This window comes from Hyla sarda, chromosome 1 (assembly GCF_029499605.1).
Source record: "Hyla sarda isolate aHylSar1 chromosome 1, aHylSar1.hap1, whole genome shotgun sequence".
Lineage (NCBI taxonomy): Eukaryota > Metazoa > Chordata > Amphibia > Anura > Hylidae > Hyla > Hyla sarda.
Genome location: NC_079189.1, coordinates 527,564,493 through 527,585,360, shown reverse-complemented (window position 1 = coordinate 527,585,360; position 20,868 = coordinate 527,564,493). Strand labels below are relative to the sequence as shown.

The following is a 20,868-nucleotide window of genomic DNA, read 5'->3' as shown; positions in this document are numbered from 1 at the left end:
CTCCAGAATTTAGACACGAATTGGACCCCTCTATCCGAGACAATCTGCGTAGGCAACCCGTGAAGACGAAAAATGTGTACAAAAAATTGTTTAGCCAACTGAGGCGCAGAAGGAAGACCAGGAAGAGGGATGAAATGTGCCATTTTGGAGAATCGATCAACGACCACCCAAATAACGGTGTTGCCACGGGAAGGGGGTAAATCAGTAATAAAATCCATACCAATCAGAGACCAAGGCTGTTCGGGGACAGGCAGAGGATGAAGAAAACCAGCGGGCTTCTGGCGAGGAGTCTTATCCCGGGCACAGATAGTGCAGGCTCGCACAAAGTCCCCAACATCCGTCTCCAGAGTCGGCCACCAATAGAAGCGGGAGATGAGTTGCACAGATTTCTTGATGCCCGCATGACCTGCGAGATGGGAGGAGTGACCCCATTTGAGGATTCCGAGGCGTTGGCGTGGAGAAACAAAGGTCTTTCCTGGAGGAGTCTGCCTGATGGAGGCAGGAGAAGTGGAGATCAGGCAGTCAGGTGGAATGATGTGTTGCGGAGGGAGATCAACTTCTGAGGCATCCGAGGAACGAGAGAGAGCATCGGCCCTAATGTTCTTATCGGCAGGACGAAAGTGAATCTCAAAATTAAATCGGGCAAAGAACAGAGACCACCGGGCCTGGCGAGGATTCAGCCGTTGGGCCGACTGGAGGTAGGAGAGGTTCTTGTGGTCGGTGTAGATAATAACAGGAAATCTTGATCCCTCCAGCAGATGCCTCCATTCCTCAAGTGCTAATTTAATGGCTAGAAGCTCTCGATCCCCGATGGAGTAGTTCCTCTCCGCTGGAGAGAAGGTCCTAGAGAAAAAACCACAAGTGACAGCATGCCCGGAAGGATTTTTTTGTAGAAGAACAGCTCCAGCTCCTACTGAGGAGGAATCAACCTCCAATAGGAAGGGTTTGGAAGGGTCAGGTCTGGAGAGCACGGGAGCCGAAGAAAAGGCAGACTTGAGTCGTTTAAAGGAGTCTTCTGCTTGAGGAGGCCAGGACTTGGGATCAGCATTTTTCTTGGTTAAAGCCACGATAGGAGCCACAATGGTAGAAAAATGTGGAATAAATTGCCTGTAATAATTGGCGAACCCCAAAAAGCGTTGGATAGCACGGAGTCCGGAGGGGCGTGGCCAATTTAAGACGGCAGAGAGTTTGTCTGGATCCATCTGTAGTCCCTGGCCAGAGACCAAATATCCTAGAAAAGGAAGAGATTGGCATTCAAACAGACATTTCTCAATTTTGGCATAGAGTTGGTTGTCACGAAGTCTCTGAAGAACCATACGGACATGCTGGCGGTGTTCTTCTAGATTGGCAGAAAAAATTAGGATATCGTCCAGATATACCACAACACAGGAGTATAACAGATCACGAAAAATTTCATTGACAAAGTCTTGGAAGACGGCAGGGGCATTGCACAGTCCAAAGGGCATGACCAGATACTCAAAGTGTCCATCTCTGGTGTTAAATGCCGTTTTCCACTCGTCCCCCTCTCTGATGCGGATGAGGTTATAGGCGCCTCTTAAGTCCAATTTAGTGAAGATGTGGGCACCTTGGAGGCGATCAAAGAGTTCAGAGATGAGGGGTAAGGGGTAGCGGTTCTTAACCGTGATTTTATTAAGACCGCGGTAGTCAATGCAAGGACGTAGGGAGCCATCTTTTTTGGACACAAAGAAAAATCCGGCTCCGGCAGGAGAGGAGGATTTACGGATAAAGCCCTTTTTTAGATTCTCCTGGACGTATTCGGACATGGCAAGAGTCTCTGGGGCAGAGAGAGGATAAATTCTGCCCCGGGGTGGAGTAGTACCCGGGAGGAGGTCGATAGGGCAATCATAAGGCCTGTGAGGAGGTAGAGTCTCAGCTTGTTTTTTGCAGAAAACATCCGCGAAGTCCATATAGGCCTTAGGGAGACCGGTTACTGGAGGAACCACAGAGTTACGGCAAGGGTTACTGGGAACCGGTTTTAGACAGTTCTTGGAACAAGAGGACCCCCAACTCTTGATCTCCCCAGTGGACCAATCCAGGGTTGGGGAATGAAGTTGAAGCCAGGGAAGTCCAAGGAGAATCTCCGAGGTGCAATTGGGGAGGACCAAAAGTTCAATCCTCTCATGATGAGATCCGATGCTCATAAGAAGGGGCTCCGTGCGGAAACGTATGGTACAGTCCAATCTTTCATTATTTACACAATTGATGTAGAGGGGTCTGGCGAGACTGGTCACTGGGATGTTGAACCTGTTGACGAGAGAGGCCAAAATAAAATTTCCTGCAGATCCAGAGTCCAAGAAGGCCACTGTAGAGAAGGAGAAGGCAGAGGCAGACATCCGCACAGGCACAGTAAGACGTGGAGAAGCAGAGTAGACATCAAGGACTGTCTCACCTTTGTGCGGAGTCAGCGTACGTCTTTCCAGGCGGGGAGGACGGATAGGACAATCCCTCAGGAAGTGTTCGGTACTAGCACAGTACAGGCAGAGGTTCTCCATACGGCGTCGTGACCTCTCTTGAGGTGTCAGGCGAGACCGGTCGACCTGCATAGCCTCCACGGCGGGAGGCACAGGAACAGATTGCAGGGGACCAGAGGAGAGAGGAGCCGAGGAGACGAAACGCCTCGTGCGAACAGAGTCCATATCTTGGCGGAGTTCCTGACGCCTTTCAGAAAAACGCATGTCAATGCGAGTGGCTAGGTGAATAAGTTCATGTAGATTAGCAGGAATTTCTCGTGCGGCCAGAACATCTTTAATGTTGCTGGATAGGCCTTTTTTGAAGGTCGCGCAGAGGGCCTCATTATTCCAGGACAATTCTGAAGCAAGTGTACGGAATTGTACGGCATACTCGCCAACGGAAGAATTACCCTGGACCAGGTTCAACAGGGCAGTCTCAGCAGAAGAGGCTCGGGCAGGTTCCTCAAAGACGCTTCGGATTTCCGAGAAGAAGGAGTGTACAGAGGCAGTGACGGGGTCATTGCGGTCCCAGAGCGGTGTGGCCCATGACAGGGCTTTTCCGGACAGAAGACTGACTACGAAAGCCACCTTAGACCTTTCAGTGGGAAACAGGTCCGACATCATCTCCAGATGCAGGGAACATTGGGAAAGAAAGCCACGGCAAAACTTAGAGTCCCCATCAAATTTATCCGGCAAGGATAAGCGTATCCCAGGAGCGGCCACTCGCTGCGGAGGAGGTGCAGGAGCTGGCGGAGGAGATGACTGCTGAAGCTGTGGTAGCAACTGTTGTAGCATAACGGTCAGTTGAGACAGCTGTTGGCCTTGTTGCGCTATCTGTTGTGACTGCTGGGCGACCACCGTGGTGAGGTCAGCGACAACTGGCAGAGGAACTTCAGCGGGATCCATGGCCGGATCTACTGTCACGATGCCGGCTGGCAGGTAGTGGACCCTCTGTGCCAGAGAGGGATTGGCGTGGACCGTGCTAGTGGACCGGTTCTAAGCCACTACTGGTTTTCACCAGAGCCCGCCGCAAAGCGGGATGGTCTTGCTGCGGCGGTAGTGACCAGGTCGTATCCACTAGCAACGGCTCACCTCTCTGGCTGCTGAAGATAGGCGCGGTACAAGGGAGTAGGCAGAAGCAAGGTCGGACGTAGCAGAAGGTCGGGGCAGGCAGCAAGGGTCGTAGTCAGGGGCAACGGCAGAAGGTCTGGAAACACAGGCAAGGAACACACAAGGAACGCTTTCACTGGCACTAAGGCAACAAGATCCGGCAAGGGAGTGCAAGGGAAGTGAGGTAATATAGGGAAGTGCACAGGTGAAAACCCTAATTGGAACCACTGCGCCAATCAGCGGCGCAGTGGCCCTTTAAATCGCAGAGACCCGGCGCGCGCGCGCCCTAGGGAGCGGGGCCGCGCGCGCCGGGACAGAACAGACGGGGAGCGAGTCAGGTAGGGGAGCCGGGGTGCGCATCGCGAGCGGGCGCTACCCGCATCGCGAATCGCATCCCGGCTGGCAGCAGGATCGCAGCGCCCCGGGTCAGAGGACGTGACCGGAGCGCTGCAGCGGAGGGAGTGAAGCGAGCGCTCCGGGGAGGAGCGGGGACCCGGAGCGCTCGGCGTAACAATATACATTTTCCTGCATGTAGTTATGATTTTTTCCAGAAGTGCGACAAAATCAAACCTATATAAGTAGGGTATCATTTTAACCGTATGGACCTACAGAATAATGATAAGGTGTAATTTTTACCGAAATATGCACTGCGTAGAAACGGAAGCCCCCAAAACTTACAAAATGGTGTTTTTTCTTTGATTTTGTCGCACAATGATTTTTTTTTTCGTTTCGCCGTGCATTTTTGGGTAAAATGACTAATGTCACTGCAAAGTAGAATTGGCGATGCCAAAAATAAGCCATAATATGGATTTTTAGGTGGAAAATTGAAAGGGTTATGATTTTTAAAAGGTAAGGAGGAAAAAACGAAAGTGCAAAAACAGAAAAACCCTGAGCCCTTAAGGGGTTAAGCAGTCTCCTTCTTATCATTACAGGAAAGATTACAGTGAAACCAGCTACACCAGATAAGAATGTACCAGGCCATTCACAAAAGCTAATGATCCACTTTTCTCCCTCCTTGTACAATAACCTCTGCATATGTCACATAGCATGACTAAAACACTCTCCCATAGAAGTCAATAGGGTTTCTACATCCACAAAGCTTGGAACTGTTTAAGAGTACTGTCACCAAATAAAACTTTTAATATAGTGTTCCTTGTGTGATTAGCAGACCCTTTCCCATTCACTTGCTTTTAAAATTATCAACATAAATATGTTTAAAATGTAATAGAAAAATATGGCCACCAGGTGGCTCTGTACTGTTCCCTGCCACAATTAACACAGTGAGTTTGGTCTCCTCCCGGCCTGGTAGGAGACCAAACCTAAGAAGTGTTTCTATGCTCTGAGCTTGATTGACAGCTGCATAGAGCCTCACTGAAACATGCATAGAGCCTCACTGAAAGCTGCACAGAACCTGAGGTCTTCTATTCATCACAGCATTGCAACAATGTGAGGGCAGAAGTGGTACCCCAGCAGGCTTCAGTGATATCATGCCAGCTGGGAAACACTCCCTTTCTCCTGCTGGGAGATTGCAACAAGAATGAACAAGAATAAAGGTGTGATACAGTACTTTTTAAAGCTCTGACATTTTTTTTAAGGGTGGGAGGAGTGTAAGGAGTAGTTAGTGAACATAGCCTGAGTTAGTTTAGAAAGGTTTATTTGGTGACAGGTACTTTTTAAAGGAGTGCTATGGTACAGGAACACTTATCCCTTATCCAAAAAGTTACATTTAAAAATGGAAACATATTAGAACAAAAGAACATGTTTCAGTATCTGGCTCTAATCAGTAACAAAAACTATCTAGGTGATACATTCACTTTAACATCCAGAACAATTGTTGCATTAATGCCTTTCCTGGCTGGCAGTAAGGCTGATGTGCTCATCTACATAAACCAGCTTAAAATGCCAATGTAACAAGAGAAGTCAAGATTTCCCATAGTCATCTAGAAACAAGCAGGATATCAGAAACTATAATTAAACTTATTTACATATTTATATAACTAGCAGATGGATTATTGGGAATGTCAAGATTCTGTGAACTTGTCAAATGTATTTAAATTACATCAACTAATTTCCAATAATTTTTATAAAATTTTGAAATTTACAACAGAACTCATTTTCTGAGTAGATGGCATGTGGTGATGTTGCTGTATTTTTGGCACTCCACATCCTTGCCATTATAAGTAATTGTAACAAAGTTCCATTATGATTATACACAGGAAAAGTGTGTTTTTTTTAACACCAAAGCTTTTTTAAATGGGCACTGTCAGATACAAAAACTTTTGATGTGTTGCAAAGCATGCAGAACCAATAGGTTTTGCAATCGCTTTCATTAGAAAATTTTCAGTATTTCATACTGAAAAAGCCAGTCAAACAACTGCCCTCCCCCCCTGCTTGGACACATACTAGTCCTGCTGTGTCCATGCATCATCACCTATGTCATGGACACACTTCCTTGATTGACAGCTGTGAGTGCAGGGCCTGTGTCCTGCTACTGTCAATGAGGACAAGCAGGGAGTTGTAGTTTTGCTAATGCTAGGGGAGATGTGCGCAGACAGCATACTGAGGGAGGGGGCAGAGACCTGCACAGTGAGGCCACGCCTCCTCCTTTTGCGAGGAATTCCAACTAGTGAGCTAAATTAAAAGTGTAATAAAAAAGTAAATAAAGGTACTAGACAAACAAAAATTAGATGTACATGGTCAGGATTAGGTATTGAGTGATATATATAAAAAAAATTGTTGGATCTGACGGGTACGCTTTAAAGCATTAGAGCATTAGAACTGAAAAATAAGTTTTTTTTGATACAATAGAGAAATGAAAAATCTTTGAGAAAGGTTTCCTTGCATTGGCTTCAAGGGATCAGATCCTGTTTTCAACCAAAAATAAAATTCCTATGGAGGCATATTAAGGTTATGTAAAAGTTTTATCTTACATCCTGAGTGTTCCACCATGCGACATGTGTGATGGTCCTGCCCTGCTTTGATCCTTTTGGGATCAGGTTCTCACAACTATACAGTGGTCCCTCAAGTTACAATATTAATCAGTTCCAGGACAACCATTGTACGTTGAAACCATAACACTATTGACACCTAGTAATTGGTTCTGAAGCCACCAAAATGTCATTCAAAAATAGCAAAAATAAGTAGATAACTAATATAGATAAAGCAAGTCATTACATATAAAAGTAAGAAAGATCTGCTGGGAGCTGTAAATCACTGTCTATGTTAAATGGAGCCGCCCTTACTTGGTGTCCAAAGGAGCACCTAACTGTGGCACAGGTAAATAGTATAGAACTTGTAGTACCACCCTGTACTGGAGGGGGCGCTACCAGACAGCCAGTCAGTACATGCCTTCAGTAATACAAGTGTTTTACCAGTGAATGCCCATTCTGATTGGTCAGTTTTTCCAGCCATTGGTATGTTTCACAGATCTGGACTGTCCGTAGTATTGTATGTTGAGTCTGGTTTCAAGTTACAATGGTCCAGAAAAGACCACTGTATACTGAAACTATTGTATGTTGAGTGCGTTGTAAGTTGAGGGATCACTGTACATCTAATCACCTCTGCCTCTGCCTCCTCCTTACATCTAATCACCCCTGCCTCCTTTCTATTTTGCCTGGGTCTCAGCCTTATTGGACGCATTCCCTAACCAGGTTCCTTCTTTCGGCTGCTCGCACCGTTATACCGAGTCTTAGGAAATCTCCTTCCCCCCGCCCCCTTCCCTTTTGGACTGGCTTCAGGAGATCACTCATCTGATGGCTGACTCCAAGTGTCTGGAGGAAAAACACCATAAACTGTGGATTCCCTGGCTAGTCTTCTTGCCATCACAAAATTTAACTTCCCTGCACCTTCCTTGATCCCCCATTCTCTGAGATGTTTAGTTTCCCCTCTCCCTAAAGGTCCCTAGTCTCCTTCTGCCTAACAGGGTCCATGGGATTGTGGCAATATCCGAGGTAAGGATCCTATAAGACTTCTCTGTCTCTTCTGCACTTCTTTTTCCCTTGCTCCCTCTCCTCCTTTCGCAATTCCCAATATGTTCTTCCCCTGGTTCTCTCTTTAAATTTTTTTTGTTTTGTTATTATGTCATCTACCATTGGGACCAGTTACAAGTGGCCCCACCATGTGATCTCTGCATTGTCTTGTTGTTCTTCATAGTGTGGTGCCCCTAACATGCATGTTATCTTGTTATTGGAATAAAACCAATAAACCTTTAATTTGAAAAAGAAAACAAAAATCTCTCTCACTTTCTGTATAGGAGAGTAAAACTGTATCGATTCCAATATGCATTCTTGGGTTGCATCACTTGAAGCATGATTCTATTTACAGTATGATTCATTCGTACCTGCTTCATGGATACAGCCTCTTAGTCAATTCTTATTCAATTACACGTTGTAGTTCCAGGCAGTCAGCATTCACATCATACATAAATCACCTGTGAGGCATGGAGTCAGATGCTTTGGGAGAGTCTAAATGTATTACATCTGCTGCCAATTCCCTGCCCAAAATCCTATTCACTGCTTAATAAAGAGATATTATTTGACAAGATGATCCTTAAATAAAGCTGTGATGGCTGTTGCTGACTATATTATTGTTCTCCAACATGATCTCTTATAAAACCATCAAACATTTTTACCAAATATAGATGTCAAGTTTACCATTGTATTTTATAAAGCTGAGTTTTTGTTACATTTTATTAGTCACCTTTCCAATTTACCAGTTTATATATGCTGAACTGGTTAGTGCCAAAAGCTAAATCAGCTTTAGCTAATCATTGTATATGCAGATATACGCTATATGTAATAGTCCGTATGTTACAGAAATATACTCAACTTAGACTAAGATATGTTCACACTACAAAATCTCTGCCTGGAGATATTCCCAGGTCAAAGACTCTGTCTGAGTGTCCGTAATTCTGAAATCATCCAAAAGTCCGAAATTCATCGTACCTGTACGGTCACCATTGATGGCAAAACAGTTTGGGCATAATTACGCTAAAATAATGAACATGTTTCTTCTTTTGGTGGGTGATTCTTTGTGAAGAAATTTTTGGGGATACATTTTTCCACTGGGTTGTTCTCCACCAATGTTGCTCCCTACACAAGTTACCTCCAAGACTAAGACTAAGTTTCCACTAAGTTTCTTTTTCTGGAAGTTTTTGAAAAACTGCCACTGCAGTTTTTGAGCCAAAGCTAGAAGTGTATTCAAAAGGAATAGGACATATAAAGGAAGGACTTACACTTCTCCTCCCTTTGGATCCACTTCTGGCTTTGGCTCAAAAACTGCAGTGACAATATTCAAAAAACTGCCAGAAAAAAAAACAAGCGGAAACTTAGCCTTAGAGGGGTACTCCCCCTTAGACATCTTATCCCCTATCCAAAAGGATAGGTCTATAAAATGTCTGATCATGGGGGTCCCGCTGCTGGGACCCCCGCGATCTCTGTGCAGCACCTGGTGTTCTGAAAGTTATTTTTAGAATGCTGGGTTTGGGTGGCAGTGGTCGTGACATCACCCCTTCCACTCATGTCTACAGGAGGAAGCATGGTGGCCGTCATGCCTCCTCCCATAGACATGAACAGAGGGGGCGTGACGTGACATCACGAACCGTCCGAACCCAGCATTCTGAAAATTACTTTCAGAAAGCAGGGTCCCAGCAGCGGACGCCCCCCACGATCAGACATCTTATCCCCCTTTAAACAATGAAAACTGTCCAACATTAAAGGTTTCCCATCTCATAAAGTTATGGCATATTGCTAGCATGATCAGAGATACCAATCACGAGAACGAAGGATGCATTGGTGTAGCACTTCGTACCTTTCACCGTAGCAGTATTCACCTACCCTACCTGTGCAGATAACCGTAGCATAGCCCAGTGAATGCAAGTGAATGGGTCTGGCTGCAGTTTCCTGCTCAGGTGGGTAGCCATCATTACTATCATTAATGGGGGCCTCAGACCCTCATTGACCTTAAAGTCATGAAATATCCTCACATATGTTATCACTTTATCAGATGGGGACCCCTTTAGAATACAATGCGATAGTGGCTAAGTGATGGACTATATGCACTAGGATTTCTATACTATTCTAGAACTCTTTGCGCTGTGATACTGGTTTAGATTGTTCTTTGACTGAGGATGAAAATTACAGCTGTAGTGTTACTATAGAAACCATCAGCAATCCCACATGTATTCCAAAGACATCTACAGCACTTAATAGACACAGTAAATAGACTCCATGTAATATTGTTCCAATGTACATCTGCTGGTAAATGATCTCTAGCGTAGTGTAATTCCCAAGGTGAACTACATATGTTCACAGCAAGGAGACTGTACAGAATATTTGTGGCACAGCAGCAGAAAATGCATTAAAGTCCCAATTTCCTGCCACTTCTCTGTTGCTTTTATATTGTGTACTGTATATTAAAAATCATCAATTAATAAGCGGAAAAAAAATCCCACTGACATGGATATGTTTATATATGTAAACCTCCCCATAAGACCCCTTTTATCCACACCAGATTTTGTGTGATGGATTTTCAGGCCACCATACATTATACACAATGACCATTTTCTTTGAGAAGATTTTGAGTGGTCTTCTCTTATCCATTGTCCAATTAACCTTTTTAAGTGTTGTTACCGTAGTTTTCATCGTGTAAGATGCTCCGGCATATAAGTCGCACCCAATTTTAAAGGATAAAAATCCAGAAAATAAAGATACTTAACCAAATACAATGTACAGTATAGGACAGTGATCTTCAACCTGCGGACCTTCAGGACATTCGTAAAAATACCACCTGAACTCTTACAAATGTTTATTACCCTGTGAAGGACATTTGGATTAATGCCCCAGGAAAAATATATAGCCCTGAGAAGGGCAACCAATGCCCCTGGAATTATTTTGTTTGTTCTAACCAAGGCCCATTAGGCCATTTCTCCAACATATGCCCTCCAGGACATTAGGCAGAGGACGGCTTTACTTTAGAGGGGGAGTTTGTGGTGACCATTACAGAATCACGTGTTCTTTTGTACTCCTGCCCATCCTGTGTGGCAGATGCTGCTTCAATGTCCATTTTGGGCCCACTCTCCTTAGAACTCTCCATAATGCACTAAATAATGTAATGTTACATAAGGGTTAATGTATTGCATTTTCTATGCACTTGTTACCTTAAGAAACCTGTTGTCAAGGACCTTGTTGTTAAGGGGAGTATGCAGTGTTGAACATGTGACTTATCCGGCCAATGGGATCTCTCTAAATTCCTCCCATATATAGTGAGGTCAGAGTTTAGTTTTCTCTCTTGAGCTCTTGAGATTGTTCTGAGATACAGTTTGGTGAGGAGTGAAGTCTGTGTGTGAGGTGGATCTGAAAGGAGGCCTGAGGCCTAGTCCATCAACTAGTTAACCCACTACCCAGGTGAAGGTCAAAGCCTTGCGGTAATCCTACAGTCTTGGGGATTACTTCAGTCAAGTTAGTCAAGTCCAAGTCCCTAAAGTATAGCATGGGCTGCATACCAGTCAAGTCAATAATATACAGCACAATCAACTATAAGTCCCAGCAAGCCGATAAGCTTTCCTAACTTCACCCTGCAACTCCTTTATGCTAATCTGAGCTGTAACGGATTGTACCATCTTTCCAACCTAAGTAAAGCAAGCCAGTTAACCGTAACCTTGCATCGGAGTAATTATTTGCCCCATGTCTGGTACAGGTGAAGCTGGCCTACCTCTGGTGGTGTATAGGTCAACCACGTCCTGGCATCATGACAAGGTTAATTACACATCACCCCGTCCGACACTACACACTTTTATTATGCCAGACTCAAAAGCACAGTCTGCTGTGTTTTCAAATGCCACAACAGAAAACTATACGTTTGGGAAATTGACCAAGGTAGTCACTATGTTAGTTGCATTAGATGGGTACTCTAGACAATGAATGAATCAACCCACATGTCCATTCAGTGGGGAGAGTATGGTCCCTATGCTATAAGTCCTGTGGGGTTCCAGAGGTTGGATCCTCTGTTATCACTTTTTCCCTATCCTGTAGACAAAGTATATAAAGTAAAGCCCAAATGTACAGTCAACTCAATCATAAACTGGCATTTCACGTGCCAGTCTTAAACTCAAGTTCCTCAAATCTTGGATTGAGGATAACATGTCTAGGGGGCAGAGTACCCCTTTAACAAATGTTCCCTTACTTTTTTTTTTTTTTCAAGACTCTTCGCAGAATGAAAATGAACCGGAACAAGCTCTGTGTGGACACTAAGAAATTTCTGCTTTGGATAGGGGATAAGAAGTCTAGGGGCGGAGTACCCCTTTAAGACTGGAATAAAATAAACAAAATGCACCAAACTTTACAGAGACAAGCATCATGGAGTGTATGTAAGCAAGAAAATAAAGTCTAGACTTGATATGGGCATGTTTATAGCATGCATTTGATGTTTGATGTTGCAGATGACACCTTTTATCGCAAGTGTATGATCAGCCTTATGGTATACACCTGTTATTCTAAAGGGGTTTACTTAATGGGGGCCCTCTTATGAAAGACAAAATCCCCACCTATTTCCAGTGGCTGAACCTCAACCAATGATTTTTGCTATGTCCTTTTACTAAAACTCCTTTAATAATATGTACCCCAGGATCTTCCATCGGGACCATAGAATCGGCTATGGTGTATATTTTCTTTGTTTTCCATGTCTATCAAAATCAGCCTTGCATCCTACGTGCAATCTCTTAGTTGGGTAAACAGATGTCAAAGACTAACTCCACAGACATTCCCAGGTGGTGAGCTGTTCTTGTATGCAACAGACAACATATATCCAGTCAGCAGAAGATTCGCCTGCTTCACGCTCCAGGACCTCCTCAGTCTGTACAGGAGAAGGTCTTCCTGTTGAAACACCCTGTCATAGATCTCCTTACTAGGAACAGAAGGATCACTTTATTGTTGATGAGGGCCCAACCTCTGGGACCACCACTGATCCTGAGAAAGAAGGGGTTGCAGTGCTGACTACTGTCACTGTTTTTCCCTGCACCAGAGTTATTTACGAAATATGTTCAAATGCCAATACAGAAACATGTATCAGCCAAAACAGAAATCTTGTTTATTAAATAATTTCATCCACCGAATATGTTAAAAAAAAATACAATATGTATGTAAGAAGATATCAAATGCATATGGTTAAATCCAAGGCTCACCCAAAACTCCTGATGCGCATTTCTCCAACGACTTCCTCTGGGGTGGTTTGTTTATTACAATTGAGGATATTTTAAAATAGTCATACTAGTTTTGCAAAAATGTTTGCAACTTTTTTATCTGGTATAGCAAGTAACTTCTTGCAGCACCACTAACTGTACAGGGAAATTGTAGCACAGTAGAGCCCTGCATCAGGATTGGGATCCCACGTGTCATGCAGGCAGTAATAACGTTGTTGTGGGCAGGGGTGGGCGGTCACAGAACATACAGCGGGTCCTGCAAAATCCTGTGCAGTCCAGTAAACCTCTGAAATGGCACAGGGGGCTAATGAAATGGCACAGGGGGTGGGGAAATAACACAAGGGGGTAATAAATTAGAGAAAGGAGGTAATGAAATGAGTCGGTGGGACAAAATTCTTGCTGAATCAGGCAAGATTAGAGACACATTTTGAGGAAGCGGGCAGGAGTGGAGCACACCTTGCGAGAGCGGGCAGTAATGGTCAGAAATCCAGCAGAAGCAGAATTAAGAAAACAGTCCCGCACAGGGCTCTATAGCACAGCTCTATGCAGCCAGGGCCAGAAGAGCTTATGTGCAGGGAAAAACAGTTACAGTAGTTATCACTGCAACCCCTTCCTTCTCAGGATAAGTAGGGGTCCCAAAGGTTGGGCCGTCTTCAACAATACAGTAATGGCATATCCTAGTAAAGTGTTTTTCCGAGTTAGCGTGCCTTAAAGAGTTCTCCAGTACAGGAAAACGTATCCCCTATCCAACCGCTGGGACTCCCCGTGATCTCCCGTACGGTGCCCCGGCAGTGCACGGGAGGGGGGTATGTCGAGCACCACACGAAGAGGTGGCTGACACGCCCCCTCAATATAACTTTATGGGAGAGTCAGAGTGCTGCCTTTGGCAATCTCCGGTTCTGCCATAGAGCTGTATTGAGGGGGCGTGTTGGCTGCCGCTTCGTGCGGTGGTCGACACATGCTATCTGTCTGGAGAGTCGGGGCCCCATATGGGAGATTACGGTGGGTCCCAGTGGTTGGACCCCCCCCCCCCCCCCACACACACACACAATCTGAAACTTATCCCCTAACCTTAGTATAAGGGATACGTTTTCCTGTACTGGACTACTCCTTTAAGCTGTTGCAAAACGACAACTCCCAGCATGCCCGGAGAGCCAAAGCTGTCCGGGCATGCTGGGATTTGTAGTTTTGCAACATCTAGAGGCACACTGGTTGGGAAACTCTGTCTTAGTGATATGTCATTACTTTGTGAGATATTCTTTTAATGCCTCCTGGACACAGGGCTTAATATATATTTATTTGTTATCAAACAACAAATATATATGTGTATATATTCCCATGATGGCAAAAAAACTAAAAAACATATTTTACGTCTTCTACTAACCTATTCTGGATGGAAAAGAAGAACGTAATTTCTCACTGGTGGATAGGGGGAACTGCACATTTGTACTCTGTAAACAGCTGCGGCCTAAGCAGCGCTTATTGAAGTTATTCTTTCATTCTGGCTTGACAGAGATGTACTTTTGATTGTTACACGCTTTGCGAAAGGCAGGAATGTGACCCAGAGTAACATTTCGTTATGATCTTGTACAAAAATGTGATTTATCAGTGGAAACAAAATACAACACCATCTAGAGCGTATGTTCTACATCCCAACACAAAGTTGATTTTGTTCTGTTTTTTAGACTTCAAACAACGTTTACTTGGAAGCTGTACAAGTCTCGCTGCCCGTTCTCTAGGGCAGAGGTTTTCTGAAATGCGATAAAAGCGTCTTGTCTAAAGTCCCTTGTCAATAATATGATTTGATCTTTCATTCCGGCTCTGTCTGGAGCACAGATTAATGTAGTTCACAAGTCATTGCTGACCACAATGTGGATATATCACCCCGCCCAACAGCATATGTCCCAGCATATCATTCCCATCTTTGTAAAGTTTACCTGTCAATAAAAGAAACTTGACATGCCCTAGGGAGACCGAGCAGAGAGCGAAGCATGCTGCCACAGACTTCTCTCCCTGCTCTGTGCCTATGAGATCAAGATGGCTCAATAGACTTGCATTATGGGGGAGATTATTAAAAACCTGTCCAGAGGAAAAGTTGCTGAGTTGCCCATAGCAACCAATCAGATCGCTTCTTTCATTTTTGAAAAAGCCTCTGAAAAATGAAATAAGCGATCTGATTGGTTGCTATGGACAACTCAGCAATGTTTCCTCTGGACAGGTTTTGATAAATCTCCCTCTATGAGTGAATTCTTATAACATAAGAGTATGTTCACACTAAGGAACTGACAAGAAATAATTTTTGTCAGGAATTTCAGAAAATCTGCCATCTTCTGCTTGCTGTGGAGTTGAAGCGGAACTGGTGCGGAAATGGTGAGGCAATTGAAGAGGAAATCAGAAAGATATTCAGCTATGAATTATTCACATGGCGTAAAATGTGCGGAATGTTCGCAAGGAAAACACGTGCAGATATTCCGCACATTTGAATAATCCGACGGGTGATAGGACCGCTCAGAAATGCGCCATCTCCTAGAGGGCAATGCATTTCCGAGAGAAATCCGCAAAAAGAGTAGGCAAGTCTATTCTTCTTGGGGACACTTGAATCGGGATATCTGCGGGAGACATATCTGCAGAGGAAATTCCACCATGTGAACAGTGCAGTAGAATCCCATTGAAATCAATGGGACTTTGCTGCAGCAGAATGTCCATACGGAATATTCCGGCAGAATTCCGCATGGACATTTCGCCATATTAACATACTCTAAGGAGTTTGATCTGCTCAAAAATTCTGTGTCAATTTTCCATCAATTCCTTGTCATTTCTGCATCAATTCCGCTCCAAACTCAATTCCGTCAGGAAAAAAGTCCTATTCATTTCAATGGGCTTTTATTTGCGGATTCAGCCTAAAGTTCAATGTGTTGGAATAGAATTCCACATCAGAATTTTGTCCATGGAAATTACCCCGGTGTGAAAAGAGCTGGAGAAAGACCAATGAGGTCAATGGAACTTTCATTCAAGGCAGAATTGCAGCTAAATGCTGGTGCAGAATTACGCAAGTAAATTCCTGGTCAATTCCTCAATGTCAACAGAACGCACCCAGAATGCACTTCCGCGGCTTGTTCTCGTAATCAGTCTGGGTCTGAACACTTAGACTCCAACCAATAAAAGCTTTTTTCGTGTCTCTATGAAAGTTTATATCATGAGAGATATGCTTTAAATAGCTTGATGGAGGCCAAAAGCGTGTCCTTTTGGAGTATATCTCACTGGTATACATAAGTACAACACGAAAAAGGGATGAAATAGAGCAGGGGTTCTCAACCAGGGGTATGTGTACCCCTAGGGGTACGCCAAAGGTTATGCGGGAGTATGGCAATTCGCTGACAAATACCAGCCATGTTGGCCAGTATTTGTAAGCGCAGAGCAGGGATTTGAAGCCGCAGTCACCGCAGCAGCTCACTTTATTGTACCGGCTGCGGCCACTTTATGTGAGCTGCAGCGGCTGCCGGGCCTGATGTGTGATGTCTCTGACGTTGCGCAGAGGTGCCGATACAGTACAGACGGACGTCACCCATCAGTGCAGCCCTCTGACTCCCACCGAACAGGATAGACACAGGCCTGGTAAGCCCTCATACCGCCCCGTATATGGAAAAATAAAAAGTTGTAGGGGCCAGAAGAGGAAATTTTAAACCTAATTTTCCTGCATAAAGTTATAATTTTTAACAGAAGTAAAACAAAATCAAATCTATATAAGTTGGGTATCATTTTAATAGCAGGGACCTACAGAATAAAAGATAAGGTGTCATTTTTACCGAAAGAGTAGGAAACGAAAGCCCCCAAAGTTACAAAATGCCGTTCTTTTTTTCAATTTAGCCCCACAAATATATTTTTTTCTGGTTTCGCTGTAGATTTTGTGGTAAAATTATTGATGTCATTACAAAGTAAAATTGGTGGCGCAAAAAACAAGCCCTCATATGAGTTATTAGGTGGAAAATTGAAAGTGTTATGATTTTTAGAAGGTGAGGAGGGAAAAACGAAAGTTCAAAAATGAAAAAAACCCAGGTCCTTAAGGGGTTAAGTATTGCATTATTATCGCATTAGAAAGGTAAGCACACGCCATTATGAAATGAAGTACTTTTATGACTTATTTTGCCCGCGGGTAGGTCCCCGCAAGGGGAACCCGCGGACATACTTTCACCCTTTCGGGGTACAGTCGCTAAAAAGGTTGAGAACCACTGGAATAGAGCATTTGACTACATTATACAATTCCAGTAGAACAGATCCTATCTGTATGACATCCATCACAGACATCTGTTAAAGCGTTACCACAGTGTTTAGAAAACAAAAGGCATTAAATGGGCACTTGTACATTAAACAGATACATTAATCATGTTGTGAACAACCACTTCACTGTTTTATTCATAAACTTGTATCCTTTATTTGTGTCTCTTTGTTTTATTCCTCATTCATCACTCCTTCTAATGTTGGTATATTGCTAAGTAACCAATGATTATCAATCTCTATTGTTCCTCTGCTACTATGACATTTTTACACTTCCAAATTACTGCTTTAAATGTTGTATACGGTAAATCCACATCAAATACAGGATATCCTGATTAGTATTGATTCAGCTTGGAAGCCTTAAGCCTCTGATGTGAAATTTAGCTGGTAAGGCATGCCATTCATTTCATTTAGAGACAGGCCGGGATGGAAATAATGTCACTGGTGATTTATGCACCGTGTGTGGTGGAAGTGTCCTGCCGTGCACAATCTGATGATACAGTGTCTTTATCTAGCTATTTATTTACAGTTGATAAAAGTAATAAATAAAATACCCCTGTGCAGGGGTGATAGCGCATGACAAAGCCTGCCACAGTCACCGCAGCACATGGCATGAAGGATTACTGGAGTATACAGACAGAAGGAATAAAATGTATTTCAGATATATAAACTGATTATAAAACTAACTATAAAGCTACAAGTCAGAGGTTTAGAGCACCAGACCCTCACTATTATACCAATAGGGTAAGTATAACAATACAACATTTATTGCTCACTGACTATAAACTATTTTATTGACAGTCCCCATTACAGCTTGTTGGTTGACTGCTTTATAGTAGAAATGTCCAATTTCTAGTCGCTACTAGTGTTGCTCGCGAATATTCGCAATTCGAATTTTATTCGCGAATATTCGCAAATATATCACTATATATTCGCAATTAGGAATATTATTTTTTTCTTCTTCACAGTACACATCTCTGCTTCCAGCTTATGAGGTGTAAGAAGGCTGTGTGAGACTGGCGTATGAATGTTCGCATATGCGAACATTTGCATATGCAAATTTTCGCATATGAGAATTTTCACATATATTAATTTTCTCATATGCGAATTTTCGCTTATGTAAATTTTCGCATATGCAAAAATTAACGTCAATATGCAAATTCAGCGAATATATGACGAATATCCATCCATATATTCGCGAAATATCGCAAATTCGAATATGGCCTATGCCGCTCAACACTAGTCGCTACCAGGAGGCAGGTTATACGTTGCTGCTCTATGATACAGAGTCCCTGCTTACACCTACAGGATGTTCCCCTCCACATCACCTTTGTTTGTGGACAAGTGGGAACTATTTCGCAAATTTTTGGGGATTCCCCGGTTATTTTCTCCTACTGGAGAGAGGTTTGGAAACTGACATCTACATTTACCCACTAGACAAAACCGCGGTGACCGACTCCTCAGGATGCGGTACTGTTGGACGGCCTTTTAATAATCAGCCAGATATAAGGCTTTCATGCATGAGTAATAGGCCTAGAGGTTGCCCCTGGTGTTGTCCCCACAGGAAGAATTCCATTTTCTCCCTATCCCTCGTATCTCGTAAGATGTGTATTATGTGTGGTTTTTTATTATTTTTTCCTTCTCCACCTCTCTCCTCTTCCTCCAATTCCTCTCCCCTTGGGATTGTTATTTCCTTTGGTCTTGCTTGAACTTATTGGATATTATTTCTGCTCCGCTAGTCCAGGTCAAATTCCTTTGCGTGGGTTGTACCAACTTGGATATGGTGTTGTACGCTATACTGTTGACCCTGTGGTCGCTTTCCCTCTGTGCAGAGATGGTTTGTTTCTTTGTGTATGTTTAGAAAATGTGATTTAGTAAACAATTATATAAAAAAATACTTACTTAATATCAGACAGAACATTCGCAATTTACATACTGAAAAATGGAAAGGCACAATGGATAACAGCAAGCAAGGAAAGCACACTGAGTATGCATATATCATACAATTTACAGTAGTACAATAACATCTGCTTATATAGAAACCCCACTGATGTAGAATAGAAACTTTCCTTGAACTGAACGTTTCTGCCCTCCTTTCACGATGGTAGTAGTAATAGTAGTTCAAAGAAACTTTGAGATGGGTGTGAACTGTCCCCTAATATTCTGGGTGTTGTACTAACACACCATTCCTCAAAAATTCCTCAAACAAATAGAGTTTTCCCTTTCTAAAAGTAAAAAAAAAAAAAAAAAAAAAAAAACTCTTAATGGTCATCCAACAAACCCTCTGCAATACCTCAACACTAAAAACACACTTTTTAATTCTTAAAAAAAAAATTTGCTGCTGGAGCATTTATCATTGCAGACCATTTCATATAGACAGCACCAAAAGCTTTAATAGGGTTGTTAGACAGGGAGGGTTTTTTACTATGGGCCCAGACTGCATGGAAAATAATGAAATTACTTAAAGGGGTACTCCACCCCTAGACATTTTATCCCCTATCCGAAGGATAGGGGATAAGATGTCTGATCGCGGGAGTCCCGCTGCTGGGGATCCTCGTGATCTCCCTTCTGCACCCAGCGTTTGTTTAGAGCGTCAGGTGCAGCGCTGGAGGCTCGTGACGTCATGACCACGCCCCGCTTGTGATGTCACGGCCACGTCCTCGCAATGCAAGTCTATGGGAGGGGGCGTGACACTCCCCCTCCCATAGACTTTCATTGAGGGGGCGTGGTCATGATCGTGACGTCACGAGCCTCTGCCCTGCATCGCCACCAGATGTCTGGGGTGCCGCAGCCGAGATCGCGGGGGTCCCGCCGCTGGCCCTTTGGTTAGGGGATAAGATGTCTAGGGGCGGAGTACCCCTTTAACCAGCCTTCTTCATGGTAGCTTAAACTGGAAGCAAAGTGCCCACAGCGGTCCTATTCTTTACTAGTTCTAGTCCATGTAAGTATACATCTTTGTCATTTTTATGCAGCCTGAACAACAGCTTTAAGTCTTTCACTTTCCCACCCAATTCCAACTCTTACTAACATGTAGATGTTCCTGCCCGTTTCCTAAAATCAGTGAACATTTCCTTGGTCCGTTTCATGTTGCTAACCAAATCACTCTCCTTACACCACCTTTTCAATCACTAAACCTCTGACCTATAAGATAACTTATCTCCATCTTTAAGAAACCATTCAGCATCATGTCATCTGTATATCTCAACTGAATAGTAACCTTGTGACCTGTACTGCAATCTAAGGTGTAGACGGAGAACAATATCGGGCACCCCTTATGACACCCAAGTTAGATTACCAAGGAGGAAATGGATCATCTCTTACTCGTACCACTTGATGTTCATCAGGCAGGATACTCAGCAACCATTCACATCATTTCTATGACTGCCCAAATTCTCTGAGCTTAGCTACAAATGGGAGGGTACCAATGTGTTCATAGCTAAGGCTACAGCATCTACTTTCAATCTATTATCCCTGTAGGCAGTCTTTCTAACACCCCATCTTTGCGTCACAGAACCATTTTAATTAAGGCACATTGTATTGTCAAACCTAAATGCAACAATTTCTGTACAAATGTCATAGTGATCGCATAATACATATCGTTCTCATTAGAATTAGGAGAAACTTTGTATCAAAATTACCATTAAAGAACAACACATGAGTTCGAGTTCATAGACTCCATTTTAAAAAGATAACATATTATTACAGTTGCATTAAAATATTTTACCAATTACCTGGCCAACAACAACTTCAAGCGACAGTACTAATATAACACAGATATAACATATATGTATTGACTGTTCATTGCAGCTCCATCAG

At 43.4% G+C, this 20,868-nt stretch overlaps 1 protein-coding gene across 3 annotated transcripts in view; it reads right to left on the bottom strand.

The window, feature by feature from the left end:
- The window catches only part of RASGRF2 (Ras protein specific guanine nucleotide releasing factor 2), a 318,216-nt gene that overhangs the window by 214,164 nt on the left and 83,184 nt on the right, over positions 1-20,868 (bottom strand). The window lies entirely within an intron of this gene.